The sequence below is a fragment of the Chlorocebus sabaeus genome, chromosome 7 (genome assembly GCF_047675955.1).
Source record: "Chlorocebus sabaeus isolate Y175 chromosome 7, mChlSab1.0.hap1, whole genome shotgun sequence".
In the NCBI taxonomy this organism is placed as follows: Eukaryota; Metazoa; Chordata; class Mammalia; order Primates; family Cercopithecidae; genus Chlorocebus; species Chlorocebus sabaeus.
The window spans coordinates 138134776-138159151 of NC_132910.1; the positions used below are offsets into that span (position 1 = coordinate 138134776).

General features: G+C 37.1%; 1 long non-coding RNA gene across 1 annotated transcript in view; it reads right to left on the reverse strand.

Moving 5' to 3' along the window:
- Window positions 1–21727: 21727 nt before the first annotated feature.
- Window positions 21728–24376, reverse strand: part of LOC140712123 (uncharacterized) — a 149210-nt gene continuing 146561 nt past the window's right edge. The window contains exon 3 of the long non-coding RNA XR_012093577.1: window positions 21728–22053. This is a non-coding gene — a long non-coding RNA (uncharacterized lncRNA). The remainder of the gene's footprint in view (window positions 22054–24376) is intronic.

Below are 24376 nucleotides of genomic sequence, written 5' to 3' on the forward strand. Positions count from 1 at the left end.
CTAATCAGAGAGACTCTGCTATAGTACAATCCATGGGGAATGATACTGGTTTTGAACTGGAAAACTTATTCTATATGAACGGAGAGGATGAGTAACAGACTAATTAATGACATTTGAAAAGAGTAACATATGGTTTATGATCAGCTGATGTACTATTGAGCATTTTAGTTTTGACCTTGGCAAGATTTGGTTCTAAGACTATTTGTGAAAATTTTGATTTCAATTCTGTATAACTACTAGACTGCACACAAATGTGATTCAGAAGAAAGTTAATCATTAAAATGTTAGATTCCTTCTAAGTAGTATTGTTTAAAGCATTTAAATTGAGTTTATAGGGTTTTCTCACTACCAAATATAATGGAAAGATTGTATATGGTAAAGACTTTTCCCAATGTTCTGTAAATGTAGTAAAGAGAAGATGTTTAAATTATTAAAATGCAGCTAGAATAAATCCATATTCATTGTAAATATTTTATTGTATGATAGTTATATTTGTGTCTTCTTTGCCAAATGTATGCATATTTTTATTCTGACTCATTATTGACCTTTCATCAATATTTGTTAATTAAATAAAATTATTACTACATATGGTAGAATGCAAGCTGAACAGGAACTCAAAGAGTGCAGCAAACAGGGAAGTTTTGAAGGAGGAGGTGAAGACTCTGTGACAATGAGCTGTGCATTGAAAGGCAAATAGGGAATGACAAGGAAAAATTATAAAATTTAGTTTTAAAAACGTTTTACTTCCAGGAAACTGTTTAAATACATTTCTACAGGAATATAGGCTCAAAAGACTATTTAACTAGATACATAATTTTCAGTAAATTAATAGGCATTTGAATCCTAAAAAGAAAACACACAGTAGTAGCATTTTGACCAATGGAGATGAATTGAGTAAAGGAGAACACATTTTTTGACACATCCTCAGAGGAGGAGTAGAGAAATACACTAACTTCCAACTGAATAGGAACAAATTCCTGTTCAGAATATTCTGAGGCCAATTCCTGCCTACCAGTCAATCCCCTCAAAATTCAGAAGAGAAGGAAGAAATAAATTGATGTTTATATATCATATATGTATATCATTTAATTGAACGTTAAGTTTAGGTTATTTTATACCCATTTCAAGACTCAGACAAGTTAAATAACATGCCCAACATGACATAGTAAATAGTGGATCTGAAATTCAAGCCCAGAAATTTAAATGCAAAGTCAAGCCCTTTCTGCTACAATATTCAGTGTTAGAAGAAATGATAGAGTGTCATAATTATTAAAAATAATTATGTTTTCTGTAAAACTAATTAATGTTATTCTTGTCTTTAATAAGTAGTTTCAAAGTAAGATAAATCAATTGTGGAATCAGCTAAAATTCAGAAAAAAACAGATTGAGATAATATCTAGATATTAATTTTAAATGTCATAATTTCAATATTTAAATTTCTTTTTTAAATATATTTGTTTATTAAATATGTATTAATGTACCCTATGTGCCATACACTGTGTTGAGAATGGAGTATTCAATTGTGAATGACACTGTTCTTGTCCTTGAGAAATTCATCATGTAGCCCTTTTGTATTTTCAGATTTTGCCTAATAGGAAATTTGTTGCTATGGGGATCAGCACACGACAAATATTAGCAAATTTGTGAGCGTAGTGTGATTCTGAACTAAGAGGATATCTCCACAAGCCTCACGGGAATATTTATCTCATTATTTTATAATCACACAGGTGCCTAATGATTTATTTTAATTTGTTTCTGTGAATAGGCAATGTCATAAACCCTTCCCTGTGTGCACCTCACTTTTCTTTTCTTTTCTTTTCTATTTTTTTTTTTTTCTCGCTGTTGTTGGCCAGGGCTGGAGTGCAATGGTGTGATCTCGGCTCACTGCAACCTCCGCCTCCCGTGTTCCAGCAATTCTCCTGCTTCCCGAGTAGCTGAGATTACAAGCGTGTGCCACCACGTCCCGCTAATTTTTGTACTTTTTTAGTGGAGACGGGGTTTCACCAGATTGGCTAGGCTGGTCTCAAACTCCTGGCCTCAGGTGATCCACCTGCCTCAGCCTCCCAAAGTGCTGGAATTACAGGTGTGAGCCACTGCGCCCGGCCTCACCTCACTTTTTTCCCATTTTTTTAACCACCCAAGCTCCACACTTCACTCACTTTTTGGGCTCCTGCTTGGTTTTGTGAAACAATTTTCCATCTGTCCTGAGGTCAATTCTACTCTCCCTTTCAAATATGATGCATTCTTTTGCAAAGCCTCATCAGCATTAAGAACTCCTTACAAGTATACACAAAGCTCTACTACTGCAATAAACGTAAGATCAACTATGATTGGGTGCATATACATGGACAGAAAGGGGCATTCTATCATAAGCATATTTTAATTAAGAAATATTTTAACTTGATTGAAAAAATGCTGTTCTTTTTATTATCTGTAAGTCTGTGATGCATTACGAGATTTTATACTACTGTTCGTTATTATTATTAAAATAATTTCCTATCTGTAATGGCTAATCTTTTTAATTGCAAAATATAGAAACTGAAGAAAGCAAGGAGAACAACGAAGGAACCCACTATCCCATATTGGACAAGAACAACGCCTTTCTGGAAGAGATTTTTTTTGGCTAGGGAATGTCTTGTTTTGTTTTGTTTTGTTTTTGAAACAGAGTCTTGCTCTGTCACCCATGCTGCAGTGCAATGGCGTGATCTCAGCTCACTGCAACCTCCGCCTCCCAGGTGTAAGCAATTTTCTTGCCTCAGCCTCCTGAGTAGCTATGATTACAAGTGAACACCACCATGCCTGACTAATTTTTGTATTTTTAGTAGAGACGGGGTTTCACCCTGTTGGTCAGGCTGGTCTAGAACTTGGCTAGGGAATGTCTTATTACATTTACAAACATTCCTCTGAAGCTGCATCCAAAAGAGCGCTGCAGACGAAGAGATGCCCATGCATTTCATGTATTTCAATGCATCAAGGCAATTCTGTTGGTTCTTTGGGCCACTTGTTTCTAGAGCCTTCTTCCATTTTGACCATCTGCTGTAACATGCATGCAATGTAGTGCTTAGGGACCAAGCAGTGAGAAACTGTTTAACACAATCCATCCATATGATTGGAAAAGTACTCTGTGCATATTTCCATTAAGTTTCAGCTTTTTTTCCATATGTAATAAAGAGCACTTTGTTATCATCACACAAATGTCTAATGCCATACATAAAGTATAGCTTAAAAATTTGCAAATACGTCCTACCATTTAATATTTTCCCATGAATCTTTAATAATGAGATAAAGTTAAAAAATATAAACACATAAAAAGCAAACACTTCCTTTTAGTTCCTCAGGTATTTCAACCTTTCTTATGCATTTATAAAATGCTCTCTTTCTCTGGCCTGTTACACAAAATCCACACATACAAACACATAGACACAGCATGCTGCAGCCTCAGCTCTGGTTTCTTTCCAGCTTACTGTTTACTTCGGTGGGCATTAGCTGCCTCTACAGCAGAAGACCTTCACCTTTTTTTCACTCGTGTTGTATTTTATTGGAGCTATCAAATTGCAGACTGCATTTTCTACCTATCCCTATTCCCACCTACCTATTCCAACGAGAAAAGAAAAAATCTGAATTATGTGAGTAAGAGAGATAGCTTTGATGAATACTAAAATTACCTTCAATGAAATATAATAAACTGTTTTTTACTAAATATCACAAATTATGTATTCACAATAGAGGCATACAGATAAGCTATTATGACATTAATAAGTGATCAGTTCCCAGAACTTGGAAGACTCTCATGGACCCCAGTGAACCCACAGACCACTGCATTAGGAAAGTCACTACTAGTAATTGTTTCCTGTGAATTTCTCAGTTTTTCCCTTTATCTTTGACCAAAATTTTCAGTTCCATTCTTCTATCAAAACTTCACGAAATATTTCTAACAAAAATACACAAATTACATTTTATATTCCAATAAAACACTCAAATTTTAGATATTGAGAAACTAATAATTAAGAAATGATTGCAAGGGGCTTGGGAAAATAGAATCAATTTGTAAATGAATACATTTTATCTCATGAATAGCCATACTACCTCTAATGTAGAAAGCAATAGCTATAAAATGGTTTCTTTTATTTTCCATTTAACAGAGACTCTTACATTCTCATTTTCTAATATTAATATCCTCCATTATATAAATTTATTTTCACTGGTCCTTAAGTCCCTTATTCTTTTAAGATAAATGGTACCTTTAGTGATCTATCTGGTTCCTTCTTAGTTATTTGATATTTTAGACTGAAACATTGCTAAATGTATGAGACAGGAGTTCCATGAATAATGAGATGGGGAGACAAGAAATGATCAGTGTTAACAAAAAATATTCAATTATTGATTTTTTTATATAAAAATATGAAAAACAAGGTAAAGAATTAAAATTTAGTAATAGACATGTGGGATCTCTTTGAAAGAACTGAGATTACCGTATCTGGTAAGAAAATGGTTGATCTTGAACTTGAGTAGACAATGAGCTATGATTTGAAATTATAGTTTTTTTTCTTCAAAATAATGGGAAAAAAGAAATGGGAATTATCTGTTAAGAAATGTTTTCAGATAGAAAGTGAATAGAAACTGTCATTCTATATGAGTGCATTGTTCAGGAATCTGTTGCATATAATGATAAATAAAACTCAAACTGTCTTAAATAATTAAGACATATCACTGGCTCGGAAGATGTCTGTGAAGACTTGATCAAGTGGCGCAACATTACTGAAGACAAATTTCTTCCATCTCTGTCTTCTACAGTATTGCTTCAATCCAAAACTGGCTTTAGCTTTCATCTAAAGCTCTGTTTCTGAGCTTTAGATGGAGGCCAGTTGTTAGCAGGACAGCCATGCTTCCATAATCACACTCAGTAGGAAGAAAGGTTGTTTCTTTCAGTACGCTTCTTGGAAAAACAATCCAACTTCTATTGGAGAGTCCACAGAAAATGTCGCTACAATTTGCATTGGCCAATATTGTTTTACGTTTCCAGTGGTGGAGGAGAGGGTTGGGGCAGCAGTCAGATTCCGTGAAGAACAGGTGTTTCGTGGACAAGGGGTATCATGCAACTGGGTCTTAATTAACAGGATGCAAGAAGAAGGGATCTTGGGCAATCCCCTTTGGCAAATATCTACCATCGTGGACAAGGGGTATCATGCAACTGGGTCTTAATTAACAGGATGCAAGAAGAAGAGATCTTGGGCAATCCCCTTTGGCAAATATCTACCATCGTGGACAAGGGGTATCATGCAACTGGGGCTTAATTAACAATGCAAAAAGAAGGGATCTTGGGCAATCCCCTTTGGCAAATATCTACCATCGTGGACAAGGGGTATCATGCAACTGGGGCTTAATTAACAATGCAAAAAGAAGGGATCTTGGGCAATCCCCTTTGGCAAATATCTACCATCGTGGACAAGGGGTATCATGCAACTGAGGCTTGCTTAATGATGCAAAAAGAAGGGATCTTGGGCAATCCCCTTTGGCAAATATCTACCAGTGGGAGGCTATTTGATGAGATTCATCCTGGGTTTTGCTTCCAGCCCTTAGGGAAAATTCCATTGCTGAGGTTACTCAGCACAAGTTGCCTACCTTAAGTTGAGAAAGAAAGGTAAACGTATCTATAATACTTACAATCAAAGGGTCCAATATCTTTAAAGCGAAGCTCATTATCTTCTTCATTGTTTCTTTCTTTTTCTCCTCATTCAACCCTTGCCCTCAGACACCTATGCATAATTGGAGCGCAAACCAAAAGTGGAGGAATAACATGGCATGCCATTTCTGAATCCACACAATTCTTTTGGTATTGTTTTAATACTTCTCGTATGTACATATATATATCTGAAAAGAATAAAAGTATATAAAAATATATTTTACTATATATTTAACATTTATACATAATATAATATATAATAAATATTAAATATATTTTAATATATTTAACACATATTTAACATATATTAAAATATATTTGTAATATATAAAATATATAGACATATAGTTGTATTCTTTTCAGAGGTGATACATAAAGGAATTTGAGATGCACATAAAAACTAGGTTAGTAGATTATGGCAAAATGGCTTTGAGCATTTATTTTACATTTACTATATAGGGCATATGTTTTATGATTTTCTTATGATGCAGCGACAAACAATACTGAATAGAAGTCTTCAAAGGGAGCTTAATTGCTTTCACTTTTCCGTGATTCCATTTGCAAACCCCTTCCTCAATGTACTAAAAAACATTTATGTTTTCTGGTATCTCTCTCATACCCTTCCCATTTTGAAAGAATCTCTAATTATGGGGTTAAAAGGACTAGATACTCCTCCTTCTTGGCATCAAGGGAATCAGCAGAGCACATCAACTAGGCTCTGCCAGTGCATGTTTCTACTTCAGACTTTTGAATATTAACATGGTGATTTAAACATAAGATAGCTAATACACATATACTTCTGATTATGTTGCAAACTATGTGCTAAACGGTCTCATTTAATTCTTACGACAACCTTATGTAATAGAGACTTTTATTTTCCACATTTTTAAGATGCGGAAACTGAAGCCCAAAGATGAAAGACCGGTTAATACAGGATTAGTAATGGCAATAAGCTTTGAAAATCTCCTGAGAAGAAGGGAAGCATGACCTAAGATCCAGGAAGTGCATTTCCACCTCCAGCCATTCTGGAATAACTCTCTATAAGCAACTCTAAAACTAAACCCTAAAAGCATATATGGAGAAATGGTTTTCTGGCATTGGACAATAGAATCACATGCTTCATGTGATCTCTGAGAGAACGGGACTCTAGGAGATCAGATGCATGGCCGCCCCACTCTCAGCCTGGAACGATTTTCCGACCAAAACACAAGGAGTTGAAGTCCAAGCAGAGAACTATGGTCTCATTGGGATGAGAAGTGGAGATCAGAATCTGAAACTGCTGAAGGGGCTGCTGTCTGCAGGGCAATGGACTGAAGAGATTCATACTGACACGATGTCTGTTCTCCAAAAATCTATACATTTAGTGCAATTCCAATCAAAATTCCAACTGACTTTTTAAAAATTGGCAAATTGATTCTAAATGTTGTATGAAATCAAATGACCTAGAAAATTCAGCAATTCTGAAAAAAAAAAAAAAAAGAAGTAACCCCAAAGTTGGAAGATTTAACCTACTTGACTTCAAAATTTATTACAGGGCTACAGTAAACAAAATATTTAATGTTGCATAGGATCAGTTAAATACACCAGAGTCCAAAGTGTGCCCACACATATGGGCAATTGATTTTTTTGTAAAAGCACCAAAGCAATTTAATAAGGGGAAAATAGTCTGTTTTCAACAAAGAGTGATAGAATAGTTAGACATCTGTATGCACATGAACAAAAATGAACCCTGAATAGGGTAGCGTGCTCCCTCACACTAACACAGTAATTAATTTTAAATGGATCATAGAATTCAATGTAAATGCCAAAACAAGAAAGCTTTAAAAAGGAAACACAGAGGAAAAACGTTTTTGACCTTGATACAGGCAAAGATTTCTTAGAGAATACTTAAAAAGCATGAAACACTTTTAAAACGATGAAACAGACTTTAAATTAATTCTGCTGTTAAGAAATGCCATAAAGAAAATGAAAAATCCAGCCGGACTGGAAAATATCTGCAAATATGTATCTGACAAAGTACTGATGTCCAGAATATAAATAGAATTTTTACAACTCAATGGTGAAATAAACAACCCAATTACAAAATTGTCAAAGGGCTTAAAATAGATGCAACAAAACCGAAGATAAAGATCAATAAACACGTGAAAATATCCTCAATATCCTATGTTACCAGTAAAATATAAATTAAAATAAAATGGCATACTACTTACCCACTAGAAAGGATAAACTTAAAAATTGACAATATGAGCGATTGGTGAGAATGTGGAGTACCTGGAGCTGTCATACACTGCATGTGAAATGGTGAAACAATGCAGTACCTGAAAACTGCTTGTTAGTTTCCTATAAAGTTAAACAAATACTTACAACATTGTACAGCAATTCAACTTCTATGTATTACCTAAGAGAAAAATATGTCCATACAAATGTCTATACAAGATTGTTGACAGCAGCATTATTCTTAATAGCCTGAAAGTGGAAACCAGCCCAAATGTCCATCTACTGATGGATGCATAAACAAATTATACAATATTTATATGATAGAATACTATTCAGCACTAAAGAACAACCAGCTGATACGCTCAACAACACAGATCAATCTCAAAATGTAATGCTAAGTGAAAATAGCAAAACACACAGATTCCATTAGGGTATCTTTCCATTCATAAGGCATTCTAAATAGGCAAAGTTAATCTGAAGTGATAGGACTAGATCAGTAGTTGCCAGGAGTGGAAGACTAGGGACTGTAAAGGGAGTGTTCCGGGAGATGAAAATGTTTTGTGTCTTGACCATGATGGTAGTTACAGAGGTGCGCATGCTTATCAAAACTGATCAAACTATACATTAAAATTATTGATGTGTATTAGTCTATGTAAATTAGACAGCAAGAAAGCTCAGTTTTTACAAATATCAGGACTAAGCCTGGAGCCTTGCATCCACTGGCAAGAATATCAAGCATCCTGTGGGAACAACTGTAACCACAACTTTCCAATGGCTTGATCTTGGCTGAGTTTGCAACTCCTTTGGTTCTTGTCCTGCTTTAGAGCCTGAATTCCCAGGCTTTGCTTTGCCTGTAAGCTCGCCAATGCTTTCACTTTATTATTATTTGCTTAAGTTGGTTATGGTGAATCTCTGTTGTCTGCCTACAAGTAGGCCTACCTCCAGATATACAGAAGCAGAGTGACATAGGCTGTAAATATGGAAAATTACAGTCTGCTTTTTAAAAACCTAACTCTTTCAGTTATGTGTTGTTTGATTTTCAACAAATTTTTTCCCTACTATGTGATACAGTCTCCTAATTTGGTAAGCATGCCTAATTTCCCATACTAGTCTTCATTAGTACAGTGTCCTCTGCACATTGATTGACTGAAAGCTTTATTCCTCGTAAAGGCCCAACTATATCAATAATAAGTGACCAGTAAAAAATATGTTGGTAATTTACAGTATTTTCATTCCAACTTATCCTACTTTCCTTCATGACATGATAATAAACTGTATGTATACATGCACCATTTGAAAACATCTTGTTTTGTTTCATAAATGTTATAGGAAGTCACAATTTAGACTTTAAAAACACAATTGAAATACTGATAACAAGGTAAAATCATGTAAGAAATATCACTGGGCATCTGCCTAATTTCACATTAAATGAGATCTAATTAATAGTTTCTTTCTTTGGAGACACATGTTCTACCTCTTAAATGTTTTTAAAATGTTCATTTCCTAATTCAACAAGTAAAAAAACAACCCAATTAAAAAGTAGGCAAAAGACATGAATGGATACTTCTCAAAAGAAGACATACAAGTGACCAACAAACATGAAACAATGATCAACATCACTAATCATCACAGAAATGCAAATTGAAACAACAGTGAGATTCCATCTTACAATAGTCACAATAGTTATCATTAAAAAGTTAAAAAGCTCTCTAGATTCTTCCTCTCTGGTCAGGGCATCTCTGAAAGAAAGGCAGAAGCCTCAGTCAGGGGCTTATAGATAAAAATCCTGTCTCCCTGAGACAGAGCCCCCCTGGGAAGGTGCGGCTGTGGACGCAGCTTCAGCAGACGTAAACGTTTCTGCCAGCCAGCTTGGAAAAGAGCAGCAGATCTCCCAGCACAGTGTTCAAGCTCTGCTAAGGGACAGACTGCCTCCTCAAGTGGGTCCCTGACCCCCGTGCCTCCTAACTGGGAGACACCTCCAAGCAGGGGTTGACAGACACCTCACACAGGAGAGCTCCAGCTGACATCTCATGGGTGCCCCCTGGGACAAAGCTTCAGAAGGAAGGAACAGGCAGCAATCTTTGCTGTTCTGCAGCCTCCACTGGTGATACCCAGGCAAACAGGGTCTGGAGTGGACCTCCAGCAAACTCCAGCAGACCTGCAGCAGAGGGGTATGACTGTTAGAAGAAAAACTAACAAACAGAAAGGAATAGCATCAACATCAACAAAAAGGACGTCCACACAGAAACCCCATCCAAAGGTCACCAACATCAAAGACCAAAGGTAGACAAATCCACAAAGATGAGGAAAAACCAGTGCAAAACGGCTCAAAATTCCAAAAATCAGACCGTCTCTTCTCTTTCAAAGGATCATAACTCCTCGCCAGCATTGGAACAAAGCTGGACAGAGAATGATTTTGACAAATTGACAGAAGTAGGCTTCAGAAGGTGGGTAATAACAAACTCCTCCAAGCTAAAGGAGCACGTTCTAACCCAATGCAAAGAAGCTAAGAACCTTGAAAAAAGGTTAGACAATTGCTAACCAGAATAACCAGTTTAGAGAAGAACATAAATGATCTGATGGAGCTGAAAAACACAGCACGAGAACTTCATGAAGCATACACAAGTATCAATAGCCCAATCAATCAAGCAGAAGAAAGGATATCAGAGATTGAAGATCAACTTAATGAAATAAAGTGTGAATACAACATTAGAGAAAAAAGAATGAAAAGGAATGAACAAAGCCTCCAAGAAATATGGTACTATGTGATAAGATCAAACCTACATTTGATTGTGTACCTGAAAGTGACAGCGAGAATGGAACCAAGTTGGAAAACACTCTTCAGGATATTACCCAGGAGAACTTCCCCAACCTAGCAAGACAGGCCAACATTCAAATTCAGGAAATATAGAGAATACCACAAAGATATTCCTCCAGAAGACCAACCCCAAGACACATAGTCATCAGATTGACCAAGGTTGAAATGAAGGAAAAAATGTTAAGGGCAGCCAGAGGGAAAGGTCGGGTTACCCACAAAGGGAAGCCACTCAGACTAACAGAAGATCTCCCTGCAGAAACCCTACAAGCCAGAAGAGAGTGGGGGCCAATATTCAACATCGTTAAAGAAAAGAATTTTCAACCCAGATTTTCATATCCAGCGAAACTAAGTGTCACAAGCGAAGGAGAAATGAAATCCTATAAAGACAAACAAATGCTGAGAGACTTTGTTACCACCAGGCCTGCCTTACAAGATCTCATGCAGGAAGCACTAGATATGGAAAGGAAAAACTGGTACCAGCCACTGCAAAAACATACTAAATTGTAAAGACTGTTGACACTATGAAGAAACAGCATCAACTAACGGGAAAAATAACCAGCTAGCATCATAATGACAGGATCAAATTCACACATAACAATATTAATCTTACATGTAAATGGGCTAAATATCCCAATTAAAAGACACAGACTGGCAAATTGGATAAAAAGTCAAGACCCATTGGTGTGCTGTATTCAGGAGACCCAACTCACATGCAAAGACACACATAGGCTCAAAATAAAGGGATGGAGGAATATTTACCAAGCAAATGGAAAGCAAAAAAAAAAAAAGCAGGGGTTGCAATCCTAGTCCTTGATAAAACAGATTACAAAAGGGATCAATCCAACAAGAAGAGCTAACTATCCGAGATATATATGCACACAATACCAGAGCACCCAGATTCATAAAGCAAGTTCTTAGAGACCTACAAACAAACTTAGACTCCCACATAGTAATAGTGGGAGACTTTAACACCCCACTGTCAACATTAGACAGATCAACAAGACAGAACATTAACAAGGATATCTGGGACTTGAACTTAGCTCTGGACAAAGCAGACCTAATAGACATCTACAGAACTCTCCACCCCAAATCAACAGAATATACATTCTTCTCAGCACCACATTGCACTTATTCTAAAATTGACCACATAATTGGAAGCATAGCACTCCTCAGCAAATGCAAAAAAAAAAAAAAAAATGGAAATTATAATAAACAATCTCTCAGAACACAGTGCAATCAAATTAGAACTCAGGATTAAAAAGCTCACCCAAAACTGCACAACTACATGGAAACTGAACAACCTGCTCCTGAATAACTACAGGGTACATAACGAAATGAAGACAGAAATAAATTAATTCTTTGAAACCAATGAGAACAAAGGCACAATGTACCAGAATGATTGGGACACAGCTAAAGCAGTGTTTAGAGGGAAATTTAGAGCACTAAATGCCCACAGAAGAAAGCAGGAAAAATCTAAAATCAACACCCTAACATCACAATTAAAGTAACTAGAGGCTGGGCACGGTGGCTCACGCCTGTAATCCCAACACTTTGGGAGGCTGAAACAGGCAGATCACCTGAGGTGAGGAGTTCAAGACCACCCTGGCCAATATGGTGAAACCCTGTCTCTACTAAAATAGAAAAATTAGCCGGCCATGATGGAGGGTGCCTGTAATCCAGCTACTTGGGAGGCTGAAAAGGGAGAATGGCTTGAACCCAGGTGATGGTGGTTGTGGTGAGCCAAGATTGCACCACTGCACCCCAGCCTGGGCGGCTGAGCAAGACTCCTTCTTAAAAAATAAATAAAGTAAAATAAAATAAGATAACTAGAGAATCAAGAGCAAACAAATTCAAAAGCTAGCAGAAGACAAGAAATAATTAAGATCAGAAAACAACTGAAGGAGATACAGACACGAAATACCTTCAAAAAATCAATGAATCCAGGAATTGGTTTTCTTGAAAAGATTAACAAAATAGATAGATCACTAGGGAGACAAAGAAGAAAAGAGAGAAGCATCAAATAGACAAAATAAAAAATGATAAAGGAGATATCCCACAGAAATACCAGCTATCAGAGAATACTATAAATACCTTAGTGCAAATTAACTAGAGAATGTAGAAGAAATGGATAAATTCTTGGACACATACACCCTCCCAAGACTACACCAGGAAGAAGTCAAATCCCTGAATAGACCAATAACAGGTTCTGAAATTAAGGCAGTAATTAATAGCCTACCAACCAAAAAAAAAAAAAAAAGCCCAGGACCAGATGGATTCATAGCCAAATTCTACCAGAGGTACAAAAAGGAGCTGGTACCATACCTTCTGAAACTATTCCAAACAATAGAAAAAGAGAGAATCCTCCCTAACTCATTTTATGAGACCAGCATCATCCTGATACCAAAACCTGGCAGAGACACAACAAAAAAAGAAAATTTCAGGCCAATATCCCTGATGAACATCAATGCGAAAATCCTCAATAAAATACTGGCAAATTGAATCCAGCAGCACATCAAAAAGTTTATCCACCACGATCAAGTTGGCTTCATCCCTGGGATGCAAGGCTGGTTCAATGTACACAAACCAATAAACGTAATCCATCACATAAACAGAACCAATGATGAAAACCACATGATTATCTCAATAGATGCAGAAAAGGCCTTCAACAAAATTCAACACACCTTCACGCTAAAAACTCTCAATAAACTAGGTATTGATGGAACATATCTCAAAATAAGAGCTCTTTAGGACAAATCCACAGCCAATATCATACTGAATGAGCAAAAGCTGGATGCATTCCTTTGAAAATTGGCACAAGACAAGGATGCCATCTCTCACCACTCCTATTCAACATAGTATTGGAAGTTCTGGCCAGGGCAATCAGGCAAGAGAAAGAAATAAAGGATATTCAAATAGGAAGAGAGGAAGTCAAATTGTTCCTGTTTGCAGATGACATGATTGTGTATTTAGAAACCCCTTTGTCTCAGCCCAAAATCTCCTTAAGCTGATAAGCAACTTCAGCAAAGTCTCAGGATACAAAATCAATGTGAAAAAATCACAAGCATTCCTATACATCAATAATAGACAAAGAACCAAATCATGAGGGAACTTCCATTCACAATTGCTACAAAGTGAATAAAATACCTAGGAATACAACTTACAAGGGATGTGAAGGACCTCCTCAAGGAGAAGTACAAACCACTGCTCAAGGAAATAAGGGAGGACACAAACAAATGGAAAAAGATTCCATGCTCATCATGGATAGGAAGAATCAATATCTTGAAAGTGTCCATACTGCCCAAAGTAATTTATAGATTCACTGCTATCCCCATCAAACTACCATTAATTGTCTTCACAGAATTAGATAAAACTACTTCAAATTTCATATGGAACCAAAAAAAGAGCCCATATAGCCAAGACAATCTTAAGCAAAAAGAACAACACACTACCTGACTTCAAACTATACTACAAGCGTCATACTATACTAAAAGCATCACACTACCTGACTTCAAACTATACTATAAGGCTACAGTAACCAAAACAGCATGGTACTGGTACCAAAATAGATATGTAGACCAATGAAACAGAATAGAGGCCTCAGAAATAATGCCACACATCTACAACCATCTGATCTTTGACAAACCTGACACAAACAAGAAATGGGGAAAGGATTCCCTATTTAAAAAATGGTGTTGGGGAAACTGGCTAACCATATGCAGAAAACTGAAACTGGACCCCTTCCTTACACCCTATACAAAAATCAATTCAGGATGGATTAAAGCCTTAACTGTAAGACTTAAAACCATAAAAACCTAGAAGAAAACTGTGGCAATACCATTGAGGACATAGGCGTGGGCAAAGACTTCATGACTAAAACACCAAAAACAATGGCAACAAAAGCCAAAATTGAAAATGGGATCTAATTAAACTGAACAGCATCTGCACAGCAAAAGAACTATCGTCAGAGTGAACAGGAAATCTAGAGAACGGGAGAAAATTTTTGCAATCTATCCATCTGATAAAGGGCTAATAACCAGAATCTACAAGGAACTTAAACAAATTTACAAGAAAAAAACAACTCCATCAAAAAGTAGGCAAAGGATATGAACAGCCACTTCTCAAAAGAAGACATTTATGCAGCCAACAAACATATGAAAAAAAGCTCACCATCACTGGTCATTAGAGAAATGCAAATCAAAACCACACTCAGATACCATCTCATGCCAGGTAGAATGGCAATCATTAAAAAGTCAGGAAACAACAGATGCTGGAGAGAATGTGGAGAAATAGAAACACTTTTACACTGTTAGTGGGAGTGTAAATTAGTTCAACCATTGTGGAAGACAGTGTGGTGATTCCTCAAGGATCTAGAACCAGAAATACTATATGACCCAGCAATCTCAGTACTGGGTATATACCCAAAGGATTATAAATCATTCTACTACAAAGACACATGCACATGTATGTTTATTGTAGAACTGTTCACAATAGCAAAGACTTGGAACCAACCCAAATGCCCATCAGTGATAGGCTGGATAAAGAAAATGTGGCATATATATACTATGGAATACTATGCAGCCACAAAAAAGGATGAGTTCATGTCCTTTGCAGGGACATGGATGAAGCTAGAAACTATCATTGTCAGCAAACTAACACAGGAACAGAAAACCAAACACCGCATGTTCTCACTCATAAGTGGGAGTTGAAGAATGAGAACACATGGACACAGGGAGGGGAACATCACACACCGAGGCCTATTGGGGGGTGGGGACTAGGGGAGGTAGAGCATTAGGAGAAATACTTAATGTAGATGACGGGTTGATGGTGCAGCAAACCACCATGGCACATGTATACCTGTGTAACAAAGCTGCACATTCTGCACATGTGCCCCAGAACTGAAAGCATAATTAAAAAAAAAAAATTAAATAATTACAGATACTGGCTAAGTTGCAGAGAAAGGAGAACACTTATAAATGGTTGGTGGAAATGCAACCTAGCTCAGTTACTGTGAAAAGCAGTTTGGAGACTTCTCAAAGAACTGAAAACAGGTCCACTATTTGACCCAGAAATACCATTAACTGGGTTTATACCCAAGGGAAAGTAAACTATTCTACCAAAAAGTCACATACATCTACATGTTAATTGAGTCACCATTTATAGCAGAGACATGGAATCAACCATGGAATTGGAGACACGCCAATCAACAGTGGATTGAATAAAGAAAATACAGCACATATACCCCGTGAAATACTACACAGCCATAAAAACTAATGGAATTGTGCCCTTTGCAGCAACATGGATGCAGCTGGAGGCCATTATCTGAATTAAATTAATGCAGGAAAAGAAAACCAAATACTACATGTTCTCATTTATAAGTGAAAGCCAAACATTGGGAACTCAAGGAAATAAAGACGGTAACAATAGGTCAGGTGCGGTGGCTCACATCTGTAATCCCAGCACTTTGGGAGGCCGAGGCAGGCGGATCACGAGGTCAGAAGATTGAGACCATCCTGGCTAACACGGTGAAATCCCGTCTCTACTAAAAATGCAAAAATTTAGCCCGGCCTGGTGGCGGGCGCCTGTAATCCCAGCTACTGGGGAGGCTGAGGCAGGAGAATGGCGTGAACCCAGGAGGCGGAGCTTGCACTGAGCTGAGATCGTGCCACTGCACTCCAGCCTGGGCGACGGAGCAAGACTCCGTCTCAAAAAAAAAAAAAAAAAAAAAAAAAAGATGGTAACAATACACGCTGGGGACTAATAGAGGGGACAGGGGGAGGGAAGGGTTGAAAAACTAACTTTCGGGTACTATGCTCAATATGTAGGTGATAGAATCATCTGCACCTCAAACCTCAGCATCACACAATATACCCATATAACAAACCTGCATATATAACACCCTGAATCTAAAATGAAAGTTGAAAATAAATAAACAAGTGAGCATAATACCTAAATGAATTTTTAAGAATCAAAAAAGCAAAAATATAAGATAAATGAAAACGTTCATTGATTTTTAAATGCTCATTGAAGAAGCCATAATTTCTATAATATTATCATGTAACTCTAGTGGAATTTAAGATCATATCACATCATGAATATATCATTTCTAAATTTTATTTGGTTGTATATATTACAAAATAAAGATATTCACTTAATTTAAAGAGTCTCATAAATGCAGGAAATTGTCTTGATTTTGTTTTTTATTTCATTGTCTATATAAATTTCATAATATAAGCAAACAAATTCCATGTTTAAAATGAAAGCATTCATATGATACTCAATTGCTATGTACTTAGAACCATCAGGCTGGTTCCTAATGATTTGACAGTCTGTCAAAAAAAAAAATGAAAATAGTCATTAGAACATTCCCTTTCCCTTCAGACTTAGATTGTAACAATTATACTGTCATGAAAGTAAGTCATTCAATCCCAGAAGACAACATGCATGCATAATTTAAAATAGCAGGCCATAGTGCGTTGTCTGGTCTAATTAGTGTCATAAATAGTGCACAACAATAACTGGATTTACAAGAAAAATTTTAAGCGATTAAAGAGATTTTAGGTATCATACAAATGATGAAAAAGAGGGTATTTTGAATCTGGACAGCTGCTAGAGATGTGAAAGAAAATGAGACATCGTGAGTGTATCAGATTTCACATATTAAGTGAGAGGCATAAAATACATTTTTGGTGAGCTGCAATTTGTCCATGCTTTTCTTTTCTTTTTCTTTTTCTTTCTTTCTTTTTTTTTAATTGAGACAGAGTCTCATTCTGTAACCCAGGCTGGAGTACAGTGGAGTGATCTTGGCTTACTGCAATCTCTGCCTCCCGGGTTCAAGCGATTCTTGTGCCCAGCCTTCTGAGTAGCTGAGACTACAGGTGCACACCACCATGCCTAGCTAATTTTTTGTATTTTTAGTAGAGACGGGGTTTCACCATGTTGGCCAGGCTGGTCTCAAACTCCTGACCTCAGGTGATCCGCCCACCTTGGCCTCCCAAAGTGCTGGGATTACAGGTGTGAGCCACCATGCCCAGCCTGTCCATGCATTTTCAAACCAAGGTTCATTTAATTATGCATGGTGTCTACACTGTAAGTATTTGAGACTTCACCTAAAAATCCTATCTTTTAAAATATGGGGTAAGAGGGAGAACAGTAAACACAATGAATGGCCTATTCAACTTCTCTTCAACTTCGTTTTAGATACTGTATATATTGTTTGAAGATATGATTCCTTTTTAGTGTTGGTTTTAATAAAAAGTGCTTAACTGTGTACATTGGGATCAATAATGTTTTATTTATAAAAATTAGTCATCTCTACTACAGATTCTTGCTCTCTGGCATGTAAGAATGATTTCAGGACCTTCATCAGGCCAGTTGTGATGAACTTCAGAGCCATTATTTTTCATCTAACATTTAAAAAATTGTTATTAGTGGTTGAGTGCAGTGGCACATGCCTGTAATCCCAGCACTTTGGGAGGCCGAGGCGGGTGGATCACGAGGTCAGCAAATCAAGACCATCCTGGCCAACATGGTGAAACCCCGTCTCTACTAACATACAAAAACTTAGTCAGGCGTGGTCGTGGGCCCCTGTAGTCCCAGCCACTTGGAAGGCTGAGGCAGGGAATCACTTGAACCCAGGAGGCAGAGATTGTAATGAGTCGAGATTGCACAATTGCACTCCAGCCTTGTGACAGAGTGAGGCTCCGTCTCAAAAACCAAAAATGTTATTAGCATTATATTAATGCATTTATGTATTTATTTAAATATTTCATTGGTAATAGAATTACCCATTTTGTTCCTCTTAATATAGTATTTTGTAGCAACATTACATCAATGACTAAAACAGGTTTTGGAAAGAATTAGCATTCTGCTGAGGTAGCCTTGACTGCAGACTGAGAATGATAAGGTATATAAAATTAGTACTAAATGCCTTCCTAGGGCCAAAATAATGACAGATGTTAAAAACGCATGCCAGTATAAAATTCTCAGATTAATTTCCAGAAAATTAAGTAAACACTACGGCTGCATATAAATCTTTGGAACTGTTCTTATTGACCTTTCATCTGTCATTGCTGACGTCTCCAAATTGACACGACTTGCCATGGTCTCTGAATTGTATAAATGTGCTTTGGCTTGAATGAGCATGGGAAATCCCCACCAAGTTGCAAGTTAGGGAAATGTGTCAAAATATTTCATAAGTAAAAGACTATGAAAGCTGCTCCACTGAGGGATCCTAATGGGCCTCAGGCCGACCTCCTTCACAGTAAGATGGCCAGAACAGTGTGCCCACAGGACTTCAAGGGTTCTGAAGTGCCTGCAGTATATCTGGGGGTGTCTGGCTTCCTTTTGTATGGAGAAGTGTCATTTTGCATTATGGGATGAGTAAATCGAGCCTCTCCATAGTTTGGATCAGCCTATCTGAAGTAATCGGTGTCCCTATGCTGTGAGTACATAAAGATGATCAGTGCAGCCCAGCTATTCCACTGTGCCTCAACCTGCCATTCTGTTCAGAGCAGAGTCTCTAGAAGCTCAGCCTGTCTGGCTGTCACTATAGCTAGGCCCACTGGGAGATGTCCATGAAGCATGACACCCACATCTTCTCCCAGTTGAAGTGCATCCAAATGGAGGCCATTTTCTAGGTCAAGGGTCGTCAGCTCCCTGGGTGGCAAACCAGTACACACAGCAGCAGGTGAGCAGGAACAAGGGGGCATTCCCGCCTGAACTCTGCCTCCTGTCAGATTGGAGGTGGGATTACATTCTCATAGGAGCGTGAGCCCCATTGTGAACTGTGCATGCGAGGGACCTAGGTTGTGTGCTCCTTATGAGAATCTAATGCCTGATGATCTGAAGTGAAACAGTTTCATCCCGAAACCATCCTCCACCCCGAAACCATCCTCCACCCTGAGACCATCCTCCAACCCATTCATGGAAAAATTGTCTTTCATGAAACTGGTCCCTGGTGCCAAAAAGGTTGGGGATCAGTGGTCTAGATGACATCAAAGTAAGCAATTTCTTTGTTCCCACTGTTTCAGCAAAAGCCCTCTGACTTATGGATGCTTCCAAAGAGCCTTCACTTTGTAAAGGGTCATCTTCCCTTCCCTTTCCCCACATGGCCTCTACTCCTGCCCTGCAAATCGATGCTCCAGTACCTGGGAAGATGGGAGAGGGAACCCCAGGAGACACCCCCCACTATCCAAGTCCAAGGACATCCAACATTTGTGGAACTCTAAGACTGTGAAAGAGAAACAACACTGCAGTGAGGACTGCTGATTCAAAGTGAGAAATGAAGAACTTTAAACAATTCTAATTTCGTAAAAGATGTGAGAACACACATTACCATAAAATAGTTACAGAGGCTGCAATGAGCAAAGACTCATCAGAGACTAAGAATCAACTCTTGGAAATTAAAATAAGGTTGTCAGGTAACTACCCATGAAGCTGAATTCCATACTAGTCAGCTTGAAAAAAAAAATTAAAAAAAAAAAAACAGTACAGGACATTTCACAGAATACAAAATAAAAATGCAAAGAGATAATATGAAACTAACTGTAAGAGAAATGGAGGCTAGATCCAGATGGTCCAATAAATATCTAATACAGGTTTTTGAAAGACAGACCTGTGACAGCTTGAAAAGCCTCTCTTCTCCAATAATTAAAACGTAAGTCCTGGAATTCAGTCTCACTGGACTAACTTGAATTGCAACCCTATCCTTGAAGCAATTACTGTACCAGAGATATGGAGAAAAAAAAAAGTGATATATTCATTTTCAAATGTTAAGATGGCTTAAAGACACAACAAAAATGTAACAATTTATGGATCTGAATGAAAATGTTATCAGTCTTGCCTATGTAAATATAAAAGTATAGTTTACATAAGATGAGAGAAAGAAGTATGTAAGATATGTGTAGAGAATAGGTCTCTTAAATGGAAGCTTCAAGTGATGTTTAAAATTGTCAAAAAAAAAAAAAAAAGAAAACCATTGATGTACATTATTTAAAGGTACTATAATATTAACTGAAGAACTAAAATAACTTTCCTGAATTTAAGAAGAGGGACTGTCAAGCTAAATCCCTCCCCTTATGTAGAAGAGGATCAACAGTTAGTACCTAAAACTGATAAGCATATTATTTACAATTACGGTAGGGAACACCAGCAAAATTTAAAAGAGAAATTACTACAAGTTCTCTCTGAAGAGTTGGATTTGGTTTCAAAAGGGATTGAGGGGACTCGATTAGCTTTTATTTCATGCCCTTCTCTATCTTTTAAAAAACAATTTGCATGTAGTCAGCCCTCTGTATCTGTGGGCTCCACATCCGCGGATTCAATCCACTGTGGAGAGAAAATACTCAGAGGGAAAAACAATTGCATCTGTACTGAACACGGACCGACGTTTTTCCTTCTTGTTATGTCCTAAACGACACAGCATAACAACTATTTACATAGCATTTACATCGTATTAGGTAATGTAAGTAATCTAGAGAGAATTTAAAGTATAAAAAGGATGTGCATGGGTTATATGCAAATATTACACCATTTTCTGTATCAGGGACTTGAGCATCCCAGGATTTTGGTGTCCCTAGGTGTCCTGGAGCCAGTCCTCCATGGATACACAGGGTGAATTGTATTGTTTTGTGATAAAGATGTGTGCTTAAATACATGAGTAAAATATCTAAATTATAAAACTAGAAAACATTACTTTAGATTATCTTAGAAAAGTATCTGTAAACATTTAAATGATATTACTATGTATACATGTAAAACGTTTCTTGTGTGAGCTTGGGAAATATACCTATTTTTGCACTTGTAAGAACTGTTAAGAGTTGGAAAATAGTTTTCTGTTCTGGCAGTTGACAGTTTCTTTCTGTAAAGGGCCAGACAGTAAATATTCAGGGCTTTGTAGGTCATGAGGAACAATTGAGGGCATTATATATGTACATATGTAACAAGCGGAAAAAATCCCATGATTTATATTGTATTGTCAAAATTTAGAATATGATAAAAATTGACTATGATTTTGTCATAATACAAATTTGCTAATGAGAAGAACCAAAACTTTTTTTGAGGGGAGAGGTGATAATATTTTGCTTAGTTGGGGTTCAAAGTGAGTGTTCCCTCTTGTCAAATCAGTTGCAAACATTCATCTGTAAAGACAGACTCATCTGTGGGCCATTAAAAAAAACACAGGTGGTGGATGGGATTTTGTTCATGGGCTACACGCAGTTCACCGACTGCCGCTCTATTTAGTCTGCTGCCATTTAGCGGGAATTCAGACTTAGGCTTCTCAGCTATCTATGGTGAATCGCCAGGTTTCTTCTCAGTTTGTGGCAGAATCAATACCCTGTTAAACAAAATACAAACTGAGTTATTATAAAAATGAAATTAAAAAAACAGACATACAAAATACTGACCCCAATATATAATTACTGGAATCAATAAACAAAATTATCCTGCTAAATTACTACGAAAGTTTCTGAATACTTAACGTTTTCAACTTCCATATTTATATAGTGGCAAAAAGATAATAAAGAGCTTTGCAGCCTGATCTCAAATAGTTCATTCATCATTTTGGACTTTTAAAAAATATATGTTTCTACCTGCAGTGTAGTATAATTACCAACTTCTACGGCATTGCCAAAACTTGGAATGTGCTTTTCCGCGTCGTTAGTGACTTCTGACTCCTCTGACTGGAACCCACATGTGTTTGTTTCCTTTGCAATTGGCAACACTATAGACACCCTAGAGAAATTGAGGAAAGGTGGATAAAGCAACTGAATGCTTTCTTCAGGACCCTTTAGTCTATTTCCTTCGTGACTACGTTCATTTGGAGGACAACCTTAGAATGAGCATTAATTACCCGACTGAGTCATCAACTAACTTCCAAGAGACAAACTATAATTTACTGAATTTATTACCCAGTATTTTATGCCAATTGTCTTGCAGTATTTTGCTGTTATAAGATGCATTTATTACTGATGATTTCCATCTACTAAGTCATAAGTCAAACTACCATTCCATTTTATCACACTTCTGTATTTCATATTTAGCCAACTTAGAGTTTGATGGAATAGAAATACACTCTATCTAAATTACTCAATTACTGTATTCAAAAGTTTCCACAAATGATGTAGGTACTACGAGAATATTTATGTAAATTCACATTTCCCAGCCATGCTCATCTGACTATGTTAGTTTAAAATGCAAGAGTTAAAATTTTCATTTTGCGGTGATACTATTCCCAAGTGCATTATGTTCATTGCTTTGAAGAAACATCTATTACATCTTAAAACACACTTGCCATCATTTTCTTTCTTTGTAAGAATAAGAACACTTCAGAGCTACAGCAGACTCTCAATTAACTTAAGAAAAAGATGGAAAAAAAAGTCTTGCTTCCTTTCTCTGTCTCTGTCAGGCTGCAGGAGGACAACATTCTTGAGTGGGAAATGAAAGATTTACGACATTTTCGAGACTACAATTTTTTAATGAGATGCACATTCCTTTTCTCAGGTAAGCCTCGCCTCAGGGGGTCTTGGAGCAGAGAGGGAAGCGTTTTTTGTATGTGTCTCCTGATGGTCCTCACTGGATAAGTTTTGTGGAGTGTTCTTCTGTTTAAGAATTATCTTCTTTCATATTGTTTTCCCCATTAAACACATATCCTATGACACATTTGTTTTGTGCCGTACAAAGGAGATGAAAACGCTAAGGCCTGTTTATGGCACCTGTTTACCTAAGTATCTGGAATCTATAGTGAACAGTTTTCTCCAAATTACTTCTACGTTTCTATTCTTTAAAGTGCAAGTTAATTTTAAAACAGTATTCTGATGTGTAACTTCCAAGATCCTAATTTCTCTCCTACATATTGCTACTAATGGCCTGACATAAAATGAAATATACTTCATAAACTTCTCTTTACTTCAGTCACATTAAACCTAAACTGTGTAAAATTGATCCTTCTTGAATACAGAGTTGGAGCTCAACCATTGTTGTATGTTCTCATGTCACTGTCAGAAAAACAAAAAGGTGCTTTTAAGATCAAAGAAAAACATAAACCCAGAATACACAGTCACGGTTTGAAAACATAGTTTTAGAAATGTACATTTTGATCTTAAAAGATCAATGAAGGAAAGGGTTTGTGTACTAGACTCTGCCACAAATGAGTACCTACACTTTGCATGTGACATGCTGAACATAACCATATCAACACTAGTGAATAAACGTCAGGGCACGCCACAAACAGCAGCTCATTCTGATTAACTGGTTCATATGCTGTTTCCAGTCTTCCTCTTGGGAGAAAAGTATCTCATATCAACAAAGTTGATGGTTCTACAACTAATGTAATTCCAAGCCACTGTACATAGCCTAACATAGCAACTATGAGGCGTTAAAGCATTTTTCTTATAGAATATTAGGACTCACAAATGCACTTCTAAATCCGCTTCAAAATACTTAGAGTTCTCATCAACATTGACACCAGATTATCCTGGGTATCCACATTATAAAGAAGCAGATGAGAATAATCTCATGTTTTTGCAATAAAATGATGCTATGTAGCTCATACTCCATAAAATTTTCAAAAATAAAAATTTTGGCTCCACAGCCTTCATTTCAAGCATCTTCTGAATGTGTGCCATTTCTGCAATTAGGGAGATGGCGGCTGGATGGCA